Source organism: Pistacia vera, unplaced genomic scaffold (genome assembly GCF_008641045.1).
Source record: "Pistacia vera cultivar Batoury unplaced genomic scaffold, PisVer_v2 Contig101, whole genome shotgun sequence".
Classification (NCBI taxonomy): domain Eukaryota; kingdom Viridiplantae; phylum Streptophyta; class Magnoliopsida; order Sapindales; family Anacardiaceae; genus Pistacia; species Pistacia vera.
This window is the reverse complement of record NW_022195039.1, coordinates 311,466-327,815: the sequence shown is the minus strand read 5'-3', so window position 1 is coordinate 327,815 and position 16,350 is coordinate 311,466.

Here is a 16,350-nt window from a genome sequence, read left to right as displayed (position 1 = left end):
GGAGGAATATAGCACTATTCTTAATTTGGTAAGAATTATAGACCTTTCCAAAAACAATTTTTCTGGAGAGATTCTTGTTGCAGTAACAAACCTTGAAGCACTGCAAACACTGAATTTGTCAAATAATTTTCTTACCGGAGGAATTCCTAGAACCATTGGTGCTATGACATCTATAGAATCCCTTGATTTCTCTGGCAATCATCTTTCAGGTGAAATCCCATGGAGTATTTCGAACCTGACTTTTTTGAGTCACTTGAACTTATCCAACAACAACCTTATTGGGAGGATTCCTTTGAGCGCTCAACTACAAAGTTTGGATGCATCTTGTTTTGCTGGAAATGACCTTTGTGGAGATCCACTTCCTAAGAATTGTCATGCGACTGATTCAATGTCAAACCACAAAGATGAACATGAAGTGAATTGGTTTTATGTAAGCATGCCAATTGGGTTTATAGTGGGCTTCTGGGGTGTAATTGGTCCTTTGCTTGTCAACAGAAGATGGAGGTACAAGTATTGTTATTTCTTAGATTGTCTAGGGAACAAACTTTACTATTTTGTAAAAAAATGTTGCTAGATCCTTTATGCTCTCAGCTATATTGGTGTATGGTTGAAGAGAGAAATAACTGTTGAAATAAAGATGATGTTCTTATTCCAAAGAGTTTATTCCATTTTAAACTTGATCTTTGTTATTGGAGATTATAAGCATTTGAGATATTATTGGCATCCTTAGCGAGTGAATTCTAATTATAACAGCAAAGAACAACAATATAAAAAAAGAAAAAAATGTCCAAAAAGACATATAATTCTCAGAATTTGATTTAAATCTTAGAAAGGACAATTAATAGTGAATGCCTTTTTTTATAATTGCAAGATATGCACTTATATTAAGAACATTTAGTTAGAAATATTTCGTAATTACCACACTTTAATGAGTGTGCGGAGCAATGAAACCTGACCAACTTGTTTTGCCAACAATCCGGTGATTCGATCCATGTATAGCAGATAAAGCCCATATCTGCTTTCCAAAAGTTCTGCTGCTTTTCTTGCTTGGAGGACTGATTTTACCCACTTTTCAAAGAGCTCTGCAATGTCATAATTGATCAGCCTGGTATATTTTGGGCATTATCAAATCCAGAAATGCTTTAAATAAAGCTGGGTCGAGGATCGAATGAGAAGAAAAACCAGATAACTATACACTTTCCAGAATAAAAACAGAAATTTTTGAGAGAAAACGAATTTTCCAGAAAAATAAGTCCACGTTGGCAATCCGTTGATTTAAAAGAAACACAAAGTGACTGCCTTTTAACCATTGATCACATCTCTAGTCTTGCTGAGCTGCAGTTGAATTAAACCCAGAAAACTCTAGCTTTAATCTGAAACTATTGAGACTGTGACTTGTGAGCTTCATCTATATACTAAACTGCACCATTTCACTAAAAAGAATTAACGCCACTTAACAGAAACTTGTTAATGAAACCATTGAGCAGTAAATTTTAGAAAACAACGTTATCAACTAAAGCCAACTAAGGCCTCTTTAACAAAAACTGTTGCAGCCGCCGTTAATATAACCATTGAGCAGTGAATTTTTGAATATGAATCTGGAAATTTGAGTATAAACTGGAAAGAACAGAGCTCTCTGTCTCCTTTCTGTTTTAGCCGCTGATTCCGTAACGTCAAGAATTTGCTGCTGCAGTATTTCAAACTTAACCTTTTTGAGTCACTTGAACTGTCCAACAACAACTCACTGGGAGGCTTCCTTTGAGCACACAACTACAAAGTCTGGATGCATCTTGTTTTGTTGGCGATGACCTTTGTGGAGATCCACTTCCTAAGAAATGCACTACGATTGATTCCATTCCAAACCATTAAGGAAGAGGAGAAGATAGATATGAACATAAAGTGAATTGGTTTTATGTAAGCATGCAACTTGGATTTGTGGTGGGCTTTGGGGTATAATAGGTCCTCTTAATTGTCAATAGAAGATGGAGGTATAAGTATTGTCATTTTTTGGGTCGTACAGGGAACAAATACTTTTGTTGGAAAAAGTCAGAATAACAAAGGCTTCGTCTGGTTCAAGATTGGGAATACTACTCTTAGTATTCCCAAAAAAGTTAAACAGTAAAATACCCAAAAACTCTCATTTTTGGGAATACTATTTTCAATATTATTTAATTTCTTTTAAACCCTCTAAATTTGTTAATTTAATTAAATACCCCTAAATATTTTTTTAAAATTACAAAAACACCCCAATAATCCACATTTACCAGATTCCGGCCACCACCACCGGAAAATGGCCGGAATCTGGTAGGATGGCGCACTACCAGCTGAATCTGGCCGGTAGTGCACCGATCTAGCCTTTTCCGGCCAGATCCACGGTGGATCTGGCCGGAAAAGGCTAGATCTAAGGCCACAGATCTGGCCGTTGACGGCCAGATCTTTGGTCGTAACAGTCGATCACGACGGCCAACAAACAATCATCGTTGACCATCAACGACGACCGTTTGTTGGCCGTCGTTGAGAGCAAATACGACCAGATCTGGCCGTAGATCTGGCCGAAAAAGGTCATATCGGCGCATGACCGGCAAGATCCAGCCAGTCATGCGCCCATAAGGCGACTCCGGCCACCTCCGGTGGTGGTGGCCGACTGGGGGTGTTTGAGGGTGGGTTAGGGGTATTTTTGTTAACTTTTAATGTTTTATTATAGGGGGTATTTTGTGAAAAAACAAATATATGAGATATTTTATTAATTTATAAATCCTACATCGTAATACCCGCCCAATTCAATTTTTTTTTAACTTTTTTCAAAAAACTTTTCCCAAAACCCCCAAATTTTGAACCAAACAGAGCCAAATATTCTGATTAATCCCAAGATCATGTTAATAGTCACCCATTATAATCATATTTTACATAAACGAATTATAATGAGGTTCACAGCATAAATACCTATTCTCCTTAACTTTGAAGCAAAAATGAATTTTGAGAGAAAACCAACGTAGTGTATTTTTCTTTAACAAATTTTTTCAGAGAGAGTGAATTTTTTTCTAAAAGAAAAACTTTACTTATATATGGGCGGCAGTTGCCAAGCAACTTTTGTAGGCGAAAACTGCCTTTAGCAATTTCCACTTGAAACATCATTTGGGTGGGTTCTATCATGGGTGCTCACCCATATCCAATATCTCTCACTCACACATGATGGGATTGTTTCTCTCTGTGCTTCTTTAAGACTCATACTTTAGTAAATATGCTGTGTGACCATGCATACTTGGAGAGCACATTAGTCATATATCTGTTAGTAATATATAACTTCTCGAATTATGAAACTTGGGTTGTATGTTGTATGCAATACCCTAGATTACTTATCACATCTTTTTTCTAACAATCTCATTTATAATAAACATCAATTGTATTCATAATTATGTTTTGTCTTTACATAAAAGTAAAACATAATTGGTCAAACAATGAATACACATGATTATAGTGTGCTAATCCAAAATTGTAATCTTCCTCTTTTCTCGATTCTTGCAACTTTCATTTAACTTGTTTTTCTAGAAATGTCCCAACAGATTGAATTTATTTTAATCTTTTGGCAACACTCTAAGATAGCAATCATTAAATGAGGTTTTCAAGAAATAGAATAGAGTAATAAGGGTATTCTATGAGATTTTAAGAATTCTATGAGATTTTATTCTTAAAATCTCAGGGTCTCACACAATGTTAAAGTTGAGATTTTGACTTTCATTATCCTTTTGGTCAATATTTGCACATGTGGTATGAATCACATGCTACAGCATTTCCTCCTTTCCCATGGAGTGCATGTCTCGTTTCTTATAAATGCCGTATAGATTTTAGTTCAGACATACCTAATGTCTAACTTGAGTTCACTTTACATACTTTTAATTCATCAAAACTCTAATTTGGCAATTAGACAGATAAAGTAATCATTTATCACTTATGGTTATATTTCGTTATGACATTATTTTAATTCTATCTTTAGGCGACGTTAAATATTTTAAGCTTGGCTCTCTATTATCACCTAGATAATAAGCTTAAAATCGTCTCATCTCTATTCCTACGAAGTAATGAAGGCGATTGCCAGTGTGAGAAGGCCAATCTTTTAACTGTCTGAAATGCTTTTCAAAATAAACATATATAATATTTACATAACAAATATGTATATATATATATGTACACACTCGTTCATGTATGTTCCATAATAATCGAAATTGAGCATTGACAATATTGTTATTTAATATTAATAAGACAAACGTGAACAATTTTGGGAAATCTCAAAGTATGAGTACATTAAACATATACGTAAGCCTAGAGATCTAACATGTCTATTAAAAGTATTTCTTAGTATAGGCTTTGTAAATGGATCCGCAACCATGTCATGCGTAGATATGTACTTCATATTCACCTCCTTTTGTGCTACCAAGTCTCACACAAAATTATATTTGATATCTATGTGTTTCGTTTTAGCATGATATTTGGGATCCTTAGTTTATGCTATTGTTGCTTGACTATCACAATTTACTCTCACTAGTTCAATAGCAACATTAATTATTCCTAGATGATTCACGAACTGTCTCAACCAAACGGCTTCTTGTACTGTAGCTGAAAATGCTACAAACTCAGCCTCCATTGTAGATAAGGCTATACATGATTGTTTCTTACTGCTCCAAGATATGGCCCCACCATTTAGTAAGAAAACATATCCGGAAGTAGATTTCCTTTCATCTAAATCTCCTCCCAAATCAGCATCGGTGTAGCCTCTCACGTGTAAATCATTTCTTTGATAACATAATGAGTAATCAGTTGTTCCTTTTAGATATCTTAAGATTCTCTTCACTGCTTTCCAATGTGCTTGTCTTGGGTTGGACTGATATCTGCTTACTAACCCAACGGCATAATAGATGTCAACTCTAGTGCACATCATGGCATACATGAGACTTCCAACAGCACTTGTATAAGGAACATTCTTCATTTGTTCCTTTTCTTGTGGAGTCTTCGGAAACATTTTACGACTCAAAGTCTCGCCTTTCTCATAGGGTTGTCTATGGGTTTACAATCTTGCATATGAAATCGTTCAAGAATTTTCTTAATGTATGGTTTTTGTGAAAGAGATACTAATTTTCTTGAGCGATCTCTTGAAATCTTGACTCTAAGAATATATGCAGCTTCACCCATATCTTTCATCTCAAAATGAGATGATAATCATCCTTTGATTTCATTGACAAATCCCTTATCATTTCCAGCTATAAGTATATCATCAACATATAATGATAATATAACAAATTTGTTATTGGATCTCTTTGTATATACACAGTGATCTTCATCTATCATTTTGAAATCATACGACATTATCGCATTATGAAATCGAATATACCACTGTCTTGAGGATTGCTTGAGGCCATAAATTGACTTTAAAAGTCTACACACTTTGTGTTCTTGACCTTCTCTATTAAAACCTATTAGTTATTCCATATAGATTTCTTCTTGTAATTCTCCATTGAGAAAAGCAGTATTTACATCCATTTGATGCTATTAAAGATCCATGCTAGCAACTATAGTTAGAATAAGTCGGATTGAGGTAAACCGTACAACAGGCAAAAAAGTTTCTTCATAATCTATTCCTTCTTGTTGTGTATACCTTTTCGCGACTAAGCGAGCTTTGTATCTTTCAATACTGCCATCAGCTTTACGCTTGATTTTGAGAACCCATTTGTTCCCAATGGCTTTGTGTCCTTTCGGTAAATCAATCAATTCCCATACTTGTTTCAATTTCATAGACTCCAATTCTTCTTCCATTGTTTTCATCTATTTTTCCTTAGAAGGGCAATTGAGAGTCTCATTTACATTCTTTGGCTCTTCTTCATCTTGTAGAGTAACTAGAAAAATTTCCCCCTCAATCTCAAATCATCAACGTGGAATTTGTTTCCTGTTTCATCGACGTATTGGAGATTGATTGGTGTTACTCCCACTTGGACCAGCTATCATAGTTGGATCATCAGTGGGGAATGATGGAGGATCTCAAACTGATTCACCAACCTCCATATCGCTCCCACTGGGATGCAAAATAACCAACTGGTTTTCGGCTACAGAATTGCCTCGGTCTTGTGTTTCATATAGAAACAAGTCTTGATCTATCTCGCCCTTCTTAGGAAAATCAGTTTCTAAGAATGTGACATCTCGTGATTCAAACTCAGTAATGCTACCACTTTCTTGTTCTCCTATAAAGATGTATCCCTTTGAATGTTTTAAGTATCTTATGAAGATACATTTCTTCCCCCTTGGACCTAATTTTCCATATTTATGGGAAGGATCATGAACATAGGTAGCACATCCCTATGGCTTTCGGAGACTCAAATCGGGTTTCCGATCTATCCATAACTCATATGGTGTAGTAGTAATAGATTTGGAGGGTACTCGATTGATGATATATGTGACAATCAATAAGGCATCACCCCAAAAAGTGTTAGGCAAGTTTGCTTGTGTCATCATAGACCTCACCATCTCAAGTAGGGCTCTATTTCTTCATTCTGCAACACCATTTTGTTGTGGAGTTCTTGGAATAGTTAATTGACGTTCTATTCCCATTTCATCACAAAAATTTCTGAACTAATCAGATAAATATTCACGACCTTGATCAGTTCATTGAACTTTTATCTTTTTATCTAATTGATTCTCAACTAAGTTTTTAAACTTCTAAAAGCATTCTAAAGCTTCTAATTTTTGAGAAATCAAAAAAACATAACCATATTGAGTGAAATCATCTATAAATGTGATGAAATAAACAGCCCCATGTCTAGCCCTCACATTCATTGGACCACATATGTCAGAATGAATTAGTTGTAATGGAACTTCAGCTCTTATTGCTTTTCCAAATGGCTTTCTTGCTGTTTTTCCAGCTAGGCAATGTTCACAAGTAGTCAAGTCTACTTTTGTTAAGGTTCCTGACAAGCCTTCTCTTGTTAGTATATTCATTCGTTGTTGGCCAATATGGCCAAGCCGTGCATGCCATACATTCACATCATCATTATTGGAAGATATAATGAAGAAAAAATAAACATTAGTATAATTATGAGCAATGTCAAGTACAATAAAACCATTAGAAATATAACCACAATCATAGTATGTTGTGTCCAAAAATAAATGAACACTAGTACTGGAAAAGTTTAAATTAAACCTAGTTTAATAAGTTCTAACACGGAAATCAAATTTCGACGAATATCAGATGCATATAACACGTCATGTAGGTATAGGATTCGACCTCCATGCATGATCAATTTGCATGTGCCGATCCCTTTAACTTCCACTTTTGAATTTTTACCTACATATATCCATTTTGTTTCCTATGGTATTCGTCGAAACTCCACGAAAGCACTCCTGTCTTTCACTATGTGGTCTGTTGCTGCTGAATCTACAGTCCACAAAGGATGAGATTCAGTTAGAAAAACAAAACTGGAAACATTTATAAAACTTACTTGTGCAAACAAGTAGTTTACCTTCTTCGGCTCGCTACAATTGCGAGCAAAATGTCCCTTGCTGCCACAGTTATAGTATTTCACCTTTGCCATGTTTCTCTTCTTGGCAGGATGTTTTCCTTTTCCGTATTTATAAAACTTTCTTTTCTTCCCTTGAGCCTTATTAGTATTACCTTTTCTTGGATCTACCTTGGAATTTACGTTTAATTCCCTTCCCACCATGTGAACTGGAACCAGTCATACACACATCAGTATTTGCCTTGCTCGCATTAAGGCGATCTTCTTCCAGTTCCAGATTTCGTGTGGCACCTTCTAAATTTTTTATGCCTTCATTATGGGTAAGGTGTATCTTCATGTGTTCCCAATTTTGAGACAATGATCTTATGACAGCTTGAACTTGTTGTTCATCAGTTAGGACATGACCTGCATCTTTCAACTAACTAATCATGTTTGACAAGTGCCTTAAGTGTACTCTCATAGTATATTCAGACTTTTTCTTATATGTGTCAAACTTAATTTTCAGTGATCGGAGTTTGGTAATGGACGTACCGCCAAACTTTGTAGCAAGGGTGGACTAGGGCTGTTCAAAAAAATCCGATATCCGATATCCGATCCGAATCCGCTCCGCTCCGCTCCGATCCGATCCGATCCGAAAAAACTGGATATCCGAAAATTCGGATCAGATACGGATCACACTTTTAGAAAATCCGAATATTTGGATCGGATACCGGATCGGGATTGCTAAAAAAGCGGATATCCGTATCTGATCCGGATTTTACTAAAACTACACCGTTTTGATTTTTATGCACACCCCTTACAAATTTCAAATAACCATACAATTTTAATTTATATACATTACCCTAATATACATTTATATCTTTAAGGTGCATTCAATTTATTGATATCAGAATGATAATCTTAGAAGATTAATCATACACAACCTTTCCCTAATATACATTTATTTTGTGTATACTAATTTGAGAATGTGCTAATTATATCTTTATGGTGCATTCAATTTATTGATATCATAATGATAATCTTAGAAGATTCATCTAAATCATGTAAGTATCACTTAAAAATAAAATGGGATTTACTTGTTAATTATTTATTTCAAATGTTTTAATTGATATATTCTTTTGTATTGATATTGTAGATGTCATCTACCGGTGAAAATAATAGTACTACTTGTGGGACTTCAAATGCCGTTCATACGTCGACACCGGTGACAAGTGACAATGTGAATCCTACTCCTGAAAATGTATTACCCTAATAGAGTGAAGTCGGTGTGATGAAGTTGGCATGAAGATAAAAAAAATATATTAGTATTAAATTGGCTATTTTGTTTGTCTTTTTATTAAATTTGTAATTGTAATTTGGGTAATAGATTCTGTGTTAAGTTGGCATTAAACAACTTGTGGATTAATTTGTTGATAATCATGCATTGTAATTTCAATTTTATTAGAAGAATTATTTGATTTTAAATTTTTAATAAGAATTTTCTAAAATTCGGATAGATTTCGGATATCCAATTGTCTGATCCGAAAAATCGGATATCCGAAAAACCGGATATCCACATTTTTCGGATCGGATTCGGATTCGGATATATCCTGATCCGAAAATTCGGATCGGATCAGAAATAAGGCCATTCGGATCGGATATCCGGATTTGAACAGCCCTAGGGTGGACCACATGTCCTTTGCTAATTTGTAATCCTGGTACTTTTTCATGAGATCATTGTCCATGCTACTTAACAAAGTGATGCGAGCAGTGGAATTCTTCTTCTTCCACATGACGTAAGCCACACGGTCTCTTCTACGTTGAGTTGCGACTCCTTCTTTAGGCTCTTCCATGGTCATGGTAAGAGCTTCAAGAACCTCTTGTTCTTCCAAGACGTATTGGATTTTCATGCTCCATATCTCATAATTTTTGCCGTTAAATTTTTCTCCATTATTAAGTTCGGCGACATTGTTCTTAGATGCAGATGTCATTTCTAAAAAATTACACATTGGATAATGCATGTTATTCAATGCTCGAAACATACATATATTTAATTAATTATATTAATAATAATTGTTTATTAGATTTGGAATTAAAAGTTAACTATGTCAACAATCATCATCCAAAATTCTAATCTCCAATTATCATAGATATAATTAATTGCAATTCTAAATTAATATTAATGATTGTATAATTCAACATAAATTCACATAAAATTTTAAATTTTAATGAAAAATAAATAAATAAAACTGATTCCGTTATGTAAATAGAATTCAACATGTAGTGACATTAAAACAAACAATTTCCAAAAAAAAAAAAAAACTAACATTCCATAAACTGGGAAGGATCTGATAATCCTAATCCTAAGTTCTTTATCGAACTTGTAAGTAACCTTAGGCAAGGGAACTCCCAATTACTTGTGATGTCCTTTGCAAGTGGAGACTCGTATAGATGCACCAACCGTCTTTTTGGCACCCTAATCTATGTATTCCTTGATGTAGTTGTTGATTAAACATCTATAATCTTTATTGTCATCTTTAAGGTTTTGAACTTTCAACTTGTTCCAAACCAAATCAAGGAGATCAATGAGACTAGGGTAACTAAGAGTCTCTCTAAGGACTTTGTATTTCAACTCATCTTCCTTTAATCCCCCTTTCCAGACAATTTCCTGAATCTTTTCATTCACATAAATGAAATGATTTACGAGTTGCACCAACTCATCCTTTATGTCTCTTAATATTAAGGTGTGAGTTTGTAGAGTTATAATCATGTTCATAACCCTTTCCTTTTGAGCGGGTGTTCTAGCAGCCATTGCACGTCTATAATGTAACAATTTTCTGTAACAAATACGAAAAAAAAACTATTTATTTATCAAATAAAGGTTGACTATATTTGATAAATAATATATACGTGTTTATGGCTTAATAACTAAAATAGACTCACAATAACATACCAAGTATGCATTTTATTCTTTAAAGCAAAGAAAAAAAAAATTTAGAACACTCCACGCGCCACCCAGAAGTCCTCACGTGTAGCCACGCATCGGCTAGGGTTTTACACGCGCAAGCACGCACCTCACATAAACTCCGGGTCGGTTTGACCCGTTTCACCTTTAACCGGGTCAATTTGACCCAGTTTGGCCCGTTGACATTGTTTGACCTTATGGGTCAGGCGTTGACCGGGTTTGACTAACCCGTTTGGTCATATGGGTCGGGCGTTGACCAGGTTGGTCATATGGGTCGAGGTTGACCAGGTCAATTGACTATTATCGGGTTTGACTAACCCGTTTGAGGTTCTGGGTCAAATACGCAGGTCAACTTGACCCATCTTATTTGTTTTTGGGTTGGGCCTGAGATGAGTAAATAGGATTTGTAAGAATGGCTAACACAAACAAAATTGTAGCCCAATGCAAAATTGTAGCCCAATGGTTAAATTTGTTTAGCCCAAATGGTTCATGGTCAGTTAAGTGAAAACAAATGACAAGTCTTTTCTAAGGCTAAAATTAAAACGACTTGTAAATCTATGGTCATCTTCTACCTTGTCCGGGTCTGTAATTTGGTACTCAACCCTTAAAACAACCCATACAAACTCGAATCTTTAAAGAAGCATAAGTCAGCCATTTTAACTCTGTTTCTTGTGGTTCAAAAACCATTTTCTTCTTAATTTCATAAAGAATCTAATAATATAATTATTATCACCATAAAGACAACTCTTTACTTATGAAAAATGAAATTTCAAAACTGCATTTAAGTAACATGCAGAATGCTTTAACACAATAGTACGAAATTAAAAAAAATGCAAACCACAGCTCTGATACCATTATTGGAAAAAGTCAGAATAACAAATATTCTGATTAATCCCAAGATCATGTTAATAGTCACCCATTACAATCACATTTTACATAAATGAATTACAATGAGATTCACAGCATAAATACCTCTTCTCCTTAACTCTGAAGCAAAAATGAATCTTGAGAGAAAACCACGTACTGTATTTTTCTTTAACAATTTTTTTCAGAGAGAGTGAATTTTTTTTCTAAAAAAAAAAAAACTTCACTTATATATGGGCGGCAGTTGCCAAACAGTTTTTGTAGGTGAAAACTTCCTTTGGCAATTTCCACTTGAAATGTCATTTGGGTGGGTTCCATCATGGGTGCTCACCCATATCCAATAACTTCTTTGTGAGAAAATGTTACTAAGTCCTTAAAACGGCACGGACATGATCTTGAAAGAGAGTGAAGTAAAAAACAGTATTTAATTTTTATTACTGTCTGTAAAAGGAGAAAATTATTTAATTCCAACAATAATTAGAAGCTATTCCATGGTAATTTTTAGCGGCTTTAGTACACTGCAGATTTTATGAGATATTAATATAAGAGTAATACTAACCTTATAAATAGCCATACAAAGAGACAAATCCAACCCTTGAAAGAAGGGAAAAGGAGAGAGAGAGAAAGACAATCATGAATTTCAAAGGCTGAATTTGTCTCTTTGTATTCCTCTTTGTATGACTCTTTGTAAGGCTAGTATTACTCTTAATATAAAGTCTTTCTAGTGGGATAATATTTTCAGCATTAAGGTATCGCAACGATCAGCTATTTCGAAATAAAACCAATTCGAATACCATTCACACGATAGTCGTTCTCATTGAATCCAGTTATTGGAACTGTAAGCCTCAATTGAATTATCATTTATTTCTTCATCTCCACTGATATTGATGTCAGTTTGAGGAATTTGAAATAGCTTTAGAATGAGAAACAACAGTGTCTCCAGTGTGATTTGTCATCTCGTTGTCTCCAATTATATGATTTAATTTAATGTATTTTTGCTTTCTTATATAAATTCTTCAGCTCTGTTTGGACTATTCTTCCTCGAATAATACTATAATTAATAATATTGTGTATATTAAGCGGCATAAATAAATGAATAAGTAAATACAAGAAATAAACTCGAAAAATGAGGATGGATAATATGATTGATAATATCTTTGAAATTTTAAGAACATAGTTTTTTAAGAGTAAATGATACTCTTAGATATTTTCTTAGCAATTGAACATATTATAAATTTAGGAATCAGGTGTTAATATATACTGTATCTCAATATCAAAACAAAGCCACAGATGAAACTAGGTGTTGCTTGTTGTTTTTAAATCTACTTAAATTGGATTTAGTTAATAATAAATAGTATGAGTAATACTACTTCAACAACTCTTTCTCACAATTTTTTTCTCACAACCCTGACGTGGCAGCTCGTAATTGATCAACTCGCAATTAATTAGTGGGACTCATACATGACCCATGTGAGACTCGTTGTAAACTAACCAATTGTGAGCTGTCACGTCAAAGTTGTGAGATAAAGTTTATGAAAGAGAGTTGTTGGTGTAGTATCCAATTAGTATACCTTAATGAATTTGTTATTTAGATATAAATTTTCATTTAAGAATAATAAATATCTATAAAATTTAGATTTGTATATTTCTACTGCTTTGAATTAATAATTTTAGAAATTTATTAAAAAGGTTAAATTTACCATTTTCTTTAAATTATTTATTTTTTTGGAAATTTGTTTATCTGCTTTATTCAAAAATGTCCTTAATGGATTCTGCTGACTCATAAAACATTGCCTAAAAGCTGTGGTTCTCTTGTTAAGTCACTTGAGAAGGCAAGTTATCCCTTCCTTAAGTTCTTGGGCTCAAATCTTGAGATCACTTACCATAATAACATTGTGATTTATCTGATCCTTTAAGTTTATAGGATGTTCAATAAACCCTGAAGATTAGTTGAGATGCGTGCAAATTGACTTAGATACTCTAGTTACCAAACAAAAAAATCAGGCTATCTGTTTAAGATTTAGTAACTCAATTAGTCTTAGGTAAGTCAATGAGTGTTTAATGGACAACTTTTAATTAGCTCATTAATTTGATAATCTGGGATAAATTTTTAATTAATACATGCCCAAGGTAACATCTCTGAGCAAAACAAAGTATAGTAATCAGTACCCACAGATTAATAGATGGGTGTTGTACTGTTTTTTGCTGCTTTTCGGTAACAGAATTTCGTGTTTTTTTTTTTTTTTTTTTTTTTTTTTTTGCAGTTTCACATATTTTATGAAATTGTTAATATAAATTTTAGTTATTAAAAATTAAACCTCAGGGGAGTTACTGTATTAACTCTTTACATTGAGGGAGTAAGAGATAAAGTGAAGTTCTTGGATTTGGGCTGCCAGATACAGGCCATTAATTTTAGGCCCAACATACCCCAACGGGCTTTAATTAGTTTTTAGTAACTAATTGTTATCACTTCACATATTTTCGTAATTCTAACACAATTCATCATTAATTAAACTGAAAACATAATTAAAACTATTTTCAAAAATTAAATAAAAATTATTTTTATATATTTTTTTAATTCTACATTCTAGCATTTCCCAGAAAAAGAATTACTACATTACATCTGGTAGTTGCTTGAAATTTGACTAAGTGATAACTAAAGTTTTTAAAAGTATATTGAACCTTTTATCTGTTCATATAATGCCCACAACACAATTACTACATTACATCAAAATTTTCAAAGACTTCCACCACATGTATGACCCACTGTATCTGGCCTTGTTTTATCAGAGGAGACCCTAACTTTCTATGTCAACCAAAGAGGAAATTATTAAAGCATATATGAGATTTTCTCCTAATAATTAACTGTTTTTTAAAGAAAATAAATTATGAAGAAAAAGCTAGCTAACTATGATTTGCAATAATTCATATAGAACTAGGACTGTAAACGAGCCGAGTCAGCTCGCGAGCCGGCTCGGCTCGGCTCGATAAAAGCTCGTTTAGAGCTCGGCTCGATAAGGCTCGGTTCGACTCGACTCGACTCGAACTCGGTTCGCTAACCGAGTCGAGTTCGAACACAGTAAAGCTCGGCTCGTGGGCTCGTGAGCCTGGCTCGGCTCGGCTCGATTAAGCACTGTACACTTAATAGGGTGTTTTGGTGATTTTTTAAACTATTAGGTATTAAATTGATATTTTTCAGTGAAAAAAGTTTAAAAAATGACAGTTCCCCCCCCCCCAAAGTGCAAATTTGAAATAACACGATATACCAAAACAGAGCGTCAATTACTCAATTTCAGTTCCCCATCCCACTTGCCCTAAATCCCAAATCGCAATCAAAGACCCTTAAATCCCAAATCGCGAACCAGACACTCTGAAATCGGTAATCTCCTAGGAATGTTATTTGTATATATTCAGAACTGTTTTTTGATTTTGTAAGGTAATAGACATTTTGTAATATTCAAAACTATCATGGTTAATTCAATATTGGATGTAAATATGAAATGCTGTACGTAGGCAGATTGCTGTAAAAAAGGGGAACTTAGCTCAATCAAACCCGGATAAATGGTGGTTTGATCGAGCCTTATCGAGCTCGATAACGGCTCGCGAGCCCTTATCGAGCTCGACAAGGCTCGCGAACTCGATATTGAGCTGGCTCACGAGCCGGCTCGAGCTCAACTCGAGCTCGACTGAGCTCGAGCTCGAGTCTCAATTTTAAGGCTCGCTAGGCTCGAGCTCGAGCTCGACACTGTTGTAAACGGGCCGAGCTCGATAAGCCAAAAACTCGACTCGGCTTGGCTCGTTTACACCCCTATATAGAACTAATGGATTAATGGTTCAATTCAGATCATCAAATCTTTTATTAAATAGAGGGGTCAAAACCTTATCTAATAAATTCATTTGATTTTGGATTTGAGTAAATTATTACAGGTGTTTTAGGATTCATTGATTTGCAATTTGATTGTAAATAATACTGGAAAAAAAAATGTTATAAATGTATTTGATTCAAAGCTTATGAAAATAATTATCCCAAACTTAAGGTAATTTCAGTAACTTTATTTAAGGTTGTCGCTTGCTTCCAACAAAGTTATTACACAATTTGACCAAATTTGAAGACTTGTTCCTGGATGGATCTTCTCTCTATGTAAGACTTCTTCAGAGCATTTGGCAAAAAATATATATAAACAAAAAAATATGAGATGTAGACCTAAATTTCGAACCTAAAATCTGAATATCTAATAAATTTGTTTCTAAGAGGTTTCTTTTTTGTAATGTTTTACTTTTGTTATTTTATTTTAATTTAATTTAATTCGTGTTTAGTTTTTTTTTTTCAAGCTATTGAATTGTGGATCTAAGTCTTCTCATGCTTCTCAGTGTCGTATTTTACACTATTCAGAGTAGTTATTATTTTGTTTATTTTCTTATTGTTTTGAGACTTGAGCTAAGTCACGAAAGTGGAATTTCATTAGTTAATGAACAATTATATAATAACTTAGGATGTCTTTATGTAAATTTTATAAGGATTATGCTTAAATATCCATGGATATATTTGTAAAAATTATCAGTATCACTAAATTGCTTCTTTTGTAACTAGTGAACTCTAAAACAATTATAGAGAACAAAAAATCCAACTGTATAATAATATATGGTCTTTGGCTAGAACAAGTTATATGGGTTGAATGTTGAATCCAACAACTTCACCTTGTTCACCAACTAACTTACTTTTTTCTAGAATAAGAACAAAAAAAAAACAATTAAAAAAGACCAGAAATGGAACAATATATTAAGATATTATCTCCACTTATAATTTCTTATATAGGTAGCCGTCAACAACTTTCCATGTATTATTCCAAAGAAAGAAAAAGGTGAATTTAACTATTAATATCGTTGGAAAACAATTAAAATTCAAATATAGCGTGAAAGTAATGACTTTAAGGTTAAATTAATTAGGCTAATTACTTTCTCACCACTTTAAGACTTCAACAAATTAAGTAATTGACTTGAAAATTTGGGTTATTTTCATACATCTTTTAAGAAAAATAG